The sequence below is a fragment of the Stegostoma tigrinum genome, chromosome 12, assembly GCF_030684315.1.
Source record: "Stegostoma tigrinum isolate sSteTig4 chromosome 12, sSteTig4.hap1, whole genome shotgun sequence".
NCBI classification, from domain to species: Eukaryota; Metazoa; Chordata; class Chondrichthyes; order Orectolobiformes; family Stegostomatidae; genus Stegostoma; species Stegostoma tigrinum.
The window spans coordinates 64088467-64095193 of record NC_081365.1 but is presented as its reverse complement, the minus strand read 5'-3'; the positions used below and the strand labels follow the sequence as shown (position 1 = coordinate 64095193).

General features: G+C 41.3%; 1 long non-coding RNA gene across 1 annotated transcript; it reads right to left on the bottom strand.

Annotated features, from left to right (window-relative positions):
* Positions 1-3570: 3570 nt before the first annotated feature.
* LOC125456981 (uncharacterized) lies at positions 3571-5540 on the bottom strand. The gene is made up of 3 exons (XR_007248550.2): positions 5404-5540; positions 4658-4795; positions 3571-4080 (listed from the first exon to the last, which is right to left on the bottom strand). It is a non-coding gene; the product is annotated as an uncharacterized LOC125456981 (long non-coding RNA).
* Between the last annotated feature and the right edge of the window lie 1187 nt (positions 5541-6727).

Below are 6727 nucleotides of genomic sequence, written 5' to 3'. Positions count from 1 at the left end.
GCATGATTTTCTGCCAGATACTGCATTATTACTAAATAAGGAAATAGTAGTAATTTGTGGTAAATGCAAGACTTCTGAGTATTGTGATACATGCACAAAAGCAATTCTTTTCAAGCCTCCTAATTTATTTGTGCAAGGAACTCACTTGATGACAAATCAATAAGAGTAACTTTGATGTCTGTATTAGAATCTTACTTTCTGCCTTTGGTTGTTAAGGAAGTAGAGTTGTTGAGGAAGTGGTAGTTTATCACAAAGACATCACAGGACCAAAATAACCGAAATTTGCAAGCACCTTGTGATTAACATCCTCTCCTGAAATCATTTATATTGTTCATTTTTCAGAATCTCACTGACGAAACATTTAGTAGTTATTCAGAACAAACTAAGATTTTGTCCTTTTGCCTTTATCAGACTGTATCCAGAGCAGCATTTTAATATTTTCTGGTAGCCGCAACTATGCTTAGAATTAATCCCCCAGAAATAAAAACTAGTTTAATGGCCTCAAGATCTGGCCGGTTCAATGGTTGTATTCAATAAGCTGATTACGAGGTTCCATGAGATGACTCAACACTACAGAGGCGAAAATGTCCATCATTTTGCTCTCTCTTGAATTAAGTAACCATAACTGGTGATGGTGAGCAACATCTCAATCATTCTCAGTGTCACTTGTTTGTGTGGTCACGGATGATGGGCAGAGTGATGGGCTTGCCTATCTTTGGTTGAAACAATCTGCTTAGTCCAAAACCACTTGAGTGAAATTCCATATTAAGTCCTGTTCCTTGGAAAGATTACTGCTGTTCTGGTGCAGGAAGACACAGAGCTAATGAAAAGCCCTTAACGACACATAAGATAGTAGCAGAATTCCAGTTCGTGTTATCGTGGAACCAGAAGATATGACAGCCAATATGTTCACATACTTTCCAAGGATGCAAGCATGTGGAAGCTGGATTATAAACAAAATTGTGCACTCATTCAAAATTTACCACAATTCAACAATGTAAAAATAGAATACTTGTGGTGTTTTACTGGTGCTTAATACAGTATACGAACTGAAAATAAGTTTCTGAGAAGAGTCAAATGTGCAGACACTGTCTTTGCTTTCAAACTGCCAGTGCCTCACTTGACATTTACAGTGCAAGACAGAGAAGATGAAGGATTAGCACAAATTAAAAATATTGTACAGCTGCCAGGGTAACAGGCATAGATATTAGTTAAGGACCACTTGTAATCATACAAGATATATCTATTAATGAAATGGGAGCCCTTGCAATTTGTGCCAATGGAGGATTTGTTCATTGCACTATAAGAATTTGTCTGCAGCCAATACAGCATTAGATTTGGGGAAAGCCTGCTACTTCTGCGCACTTCAGGGCCCTATCACCGAGATAGTAGGAACTGCCAATGCTGGAGAATCTGAGACAACAAGGTGTGGAGTTGGATGAACACAGCAGGCCAAGCAGCATCAGAGGAGCAGGAAAGCTGACATTTCGGGTCTGGACCCTTCTTCAGAAAAAGGGGCCTATTTCTGTTCCTTCCACTGACTATGGATCTGGAGGGGAAATTCTGCCGCCAGCATCAATTACCCACTCAGTATGAACACAATCTACAATCAATGAAGGTTACCATGAAGGTCCCAACTTCTCAACTCTGTCCCACACCTAAGGCAGTCACTCTCACGTTAAACTCACCACTAGTTGTCTCTATAAGAAAGCAGCTTCAGGATCCTGTGGGACTAAAACAACTTCTAATTTATAACTAGAATGTTGATGTTGATATACCCAGTTTCAGTAACTTGGAGGCAAAATGATTGAAGACCATAGTAGTAATTGTTGCAAATGCAGTGCCAAAGAATTGCACGTTTGTTGCCGGAAGTGACACACATCTTACCCAAGGGAAGCATAAACATCTCATGCAATGCTTCTTTGAGGTGGCCAACAGGCCTCGTTGGGTCTATAAACTTCCGTGGGCTCTCCTCCTATGGTGTCCATCTGATGGTTCCCCCTGTTACTGTTCCTTTTCCCCTAGCCAGACATAAAAAAAACAATTCATACTTTCAGATCATTAACTAAATTGCTGCACTACATAACCTCAGGCAGGATGCCTTTGACATTATTGCTATACTCAAGAGATCTCTACCATTGAACAGGCTCACACATTTGCTTAACCCCCAAAAGACAGGTTCAGTTATATTTCCAGATAGCCAACATTTATTTAAGCAATATAATCAAATATAAATCGTACTCTGAGATTCCCCAGGATAGGTTAACTGCTTCAGAAAGAGCGGAATTACATAACTACAACATGCTGCAGCACTCAAGCTTGGAAGAACGAGGTCAGACATCACAACGCCAGGTTATAGTCCCAACGGGTTTATTTGGGAACACAGAATATAACCTGGTGTGCTGAAGAATTTTTGGAGCCATTTTTGAAGGGTCCAGACCCAAAATGTCAGCGATTTCTAAAGAAGGGTCCAGACCCGAAACATCAGCTTTCCTACTCCTCTGATGCTGCTTGGCCTGCTGTATTCATCCAGCTCTGCACTCGTTATCTATAACCTGGTGTTGTGTGATTTCTGACCTCATCCACCCTAGTCCAATACCAGCACCTCCACATCTTGGAAGAATAACAAATGGCACGTAGGGAAAGTTAATTATATCAACCATACCAACTTGGCTCACACTTACATTCAAATAGGCAACATTTAACCAAATTTGCTGGGATTGCTTGACCCATGATGTCCAAGCAGTCAGATGCAAGCCAGCAAATTACAATAGTCACTTGTGATGCTGTGTCACAGATTAAAATTAAAATCTGTAGTGCAAGAAAGCCTACACTTACGAAAAATCTATGCTTGAGAATGTCCTTCTGCTCAAAGTACTGTTTAAACTTTGCATATTAAGTGCTTCTGAAAAGATTGACTCTTGCTTTGATTACACAAAGTTGACCCAAATCACCTCAACTTTGCTTGTCACCATAAATCACCTTACCTGATGAATATTTTCTAGTTTCTTGCTTTTTTTAAAAAGCAAAATATAAGGGAGTCTAGTTTACACTGTAGCCAATTCCTCAGTGTTGAGGAAGTGAGCTTTAATATTTTGCACTTTAGACAAAAAGTAACTTAGCCCATTGAAGCTAATCTGCTCCTTCAGTTAGGTGCAGGAATGGAAAAAAGTTACCACCTAGTGCTGAGTTACTGGGATTTGGTTCAAACTACCAGGAGCTTCAATTTGTTCAATTAGAAAAATTAGGAATCAGCAAACTTTTCATCTTCAATTTACTGTTGCTTCAGAGAGTGAAATAACCAAATTATTTCACTCTTACTACATTATATACAAGTAGGCTGTGGATCTTTATACAAGAGAATACTCACTTTTGGCCCAATCTATTGATTCAGCCAAAATAGGGCACTACTGTAGAATTTTTAAACATTTAGAAAAGATATTATTTCTCTCCTGCAGCATATATCAGACACTACTTCACATCATGCCTTATGTTTCTTTCAACAGTTCTGTGACCAGTCACAAGTCCATTTGTATGTTTTTTTCCAAAAAACACCAAACAAAAAAGTGATTAATTTCAAATTTTTATTTGCATATCAAAACAAAAACCAAAATCAGTTACTGTGCATGCCAAGAGACCTAACAGAATGGCACTCTACATAGTTGATTTGATTGAATTGATCATAGGTCCTTGTCATCTTCATTCACAGGCATTTGATTATTAATGTTCCTGCAGTCTTTCCTGGGCTCCCATGAGACATGCAAGCTCTTTAGTGCCACCAGACATACTAAGCCAGCCAGATGGTCAGTAGTTAAAATCCCCCACCCCCACTTTTCCAAATTAAAGGAAGGGCAAGTGGAAGAAAATAGATTTGGGGTAGAAGGGTTGGGTGCAGAAAGAAAGGAGGTTGTGGGGGTAGGAGACAACCAGGTCACTCAATATCCAAAGTTTTTTTTCCCCTTTAGGAAATACGTAGCTAGAAGGCAATGCTTGTGGAATGTACAGTGCAAATTCAGAAACAAAATCACTTTCATTGTGCCGCTGCTGCTTCTTTTGCCGCTTTTTTTTCTGCTTCGATTGCTAGGAGAGAAAGAGGAAGAAGAAAAGTATTAGATTACAACTCAGGTCAAAGTCTCCACATTCCAGTCTCTGGACCGTACAGCCCAATTTAATGCTCCTCATTACCCGAGATGTGCCGACCTACACCATGCCACCGCAGAAAACTCACCCTTTAAATTTAATCAGTTTTATGCTACGCAGGAAGAAGAGTTCAGGTTATGCAAACCTGAAAAGCGCGATACTGCTTCTTCTTTATTAAAAAAGTGGAAGAGTAGAAGATATATAACGCGTGATAATTGCAGATTAGGAACGTTAGTTTAAAAATTTCAACTCCTTCACCTAAATATCGCTGAAAAACGCAGAAGATTCAGCATCCAATTGAAAATGCGTTTAAATTAATCATATGCAGCAACTCCAAGTAAGTCACTGCGTTTACAGAATTGCTTACACGCAATGGAGTTGTTCGAAAATTCGTTCTTCTCTACCCAGCGCAAACCCCCCACTCAGTCTTTGGATTAAAAGACCACACCCGCCTCACATACACCGAGCAGTGAAAAAAAAGGAAGTGGCTTCCGCAGTTCGCTCTAACTGCACCTACTTGCTGCGTCTGGCAAGGGATTCTTCGTCTCAGTCTTTGTTTCTTTAAGTTTGCTCTTTTCGAATCCAGTGATCTCCTGCTGTAGTTCTCCCACGAGCTCCTTGGGTTTCTCATCAGCCATTGTCCCAACTATCTGCACTAGATCAATGTACATTTGAAAGAAAAAAGGGTCAATTCAGGTCCACCTCCCCGACGCCCATAGTTTACAGCAACGGGGGAGCAGTCGCTGTGCTGCAGCTCACCGTTGAAAAACAAAAATCACGGTCATCGAAACCTCTGTGCATGAGGTAGAAGTCAAACTGTATCCAAATCTTCGTTCACTCACGCAGATGCAGGGCAGTCACTAAGCGCCCACAGTGTAATCAGGAACAACTCCCAGCTCAAGAAAACCCATCAATGCGTATCTCCAAACATCGGATCCCAACACAACAGGAGATTCCTCACTTTACTTAAAAATGTCCTACTTCCTTCTTCCACCCACCCCACCCGCAATTAATGCAAAGGCTCCATTAGGAAATATTCACTTCATCTTAATCTTCGCAATAAGTCTTCTATTTTCAGCAGCCGCCTCAGAACCAGCGCCCCCAAACTCGGAAACAATTCCCTTCGACTCCAGCTACGATATAAGTAAGCTAGAGTGGAAGGCTTTTGACTGAAAGGACAAAAAAAAGGAACAGTCGGCACCATCCCACTGCTGCAATAATACATTCAAGAATGCGCAAACTGCTTGAATTATAACCGCTTACCGTTCGTCTGCACTTCTCAAAGAAACAACCAAACTCAGCTCACTCTAGACTGAGGCGAAACGCCTGGGAGCCGGGGTAGTTATATCGGCGTTTATGCAAATCACAGCGCGTCAGACTCTACACCCAGTCTTTGTCCATCTGTTCCTCGTTGGCTTTATTCTTCACTCAGTCGGAGCCAGTGAACTGGGCGTGTCCAAGTGAGATGGAGCAGGCGGGGATTGAAAGGTTCCTCTGATGGCAAGAGGTTGCTTTGCTAACTGGTTCCCCCTACCGAACGCTGACTACAGACTTTTACCAATAGCGACCTCAAGCGAGATCAGTCTGACATGGTCACCAGAGTGCAGTTGTGTTCTGTGTTCGTGACGCTTCCAAGCAATCATTACTGACAACTGGACTCTTTACCTGGCGTCCCAATGCAGCACGAGGTATACAATGAGTTGGTCGAATGCTAAAAAAAACCTCAATGAAAGAAATCCAACAATAGGTGCCCCCTTTTATTTTTATTCAGGTAGCCGCTCAAGCTTGAAGTTTGTTTATAATATCAATCAGTACATCTTAATGATGAGAGAGGGGAAACAAGTCCTGCTCGCAGGATCCCACCAACTCCTGGACGTCAGCCCCATGTACCCAAAGATCTGTGGTTTGAATTCTCCTGCTTAGACACATGATGGGCATTGGCAGAAACTCATGACCCTGCATAGGAATCATCCTCTAATCAAGGGTTAGCCATTGCCCACCATCATTTCCACTAAAAGCACTTGAGTCCCTGTGGTACCCATTGTTCATGGGAAGCCTCAGGCATAGCACTAACCTAATGTCCCTTGAGTCTGATTGGAGCAGACAGCTAAAGTAGGTACCCACACAGATCACATCCTTGGGCTCTAAATCATTAGTTTGATTGGTGGATTTATTGTTTTGATTATTATTGGAAATTTCAAGGATAAAAATAATCCAGAAGACAGTCATAGACTTTTTTGTGAAGCTGAGCTTGAGTTAATCCTCCCATTCCCCAAAACCTCATAGTAACTTCAAGGCTAAGGATTCTTTGGTTAAACTGAGCAGTTATATCGTTTTTGTGTTTATGCTCCCTCATCATCCACCCCAACCACACCATTATTCCATCTTGCCCAAATCATGTTTTGTACCTCTCTGTCCTGACACCCCATTCTGGAAGTCCCAGTGCTCATGGTTGCTGCAAGTGAGTATTTATTTATCGGTTTATAGGTAGTTCAGCTGCAAACAGATTCCATTCATAAGACTATTTGCAAGTTGATTTGTGCACAAATTGGAACACGATGCAGGACAGCATAAAGCAGTTGCTTCT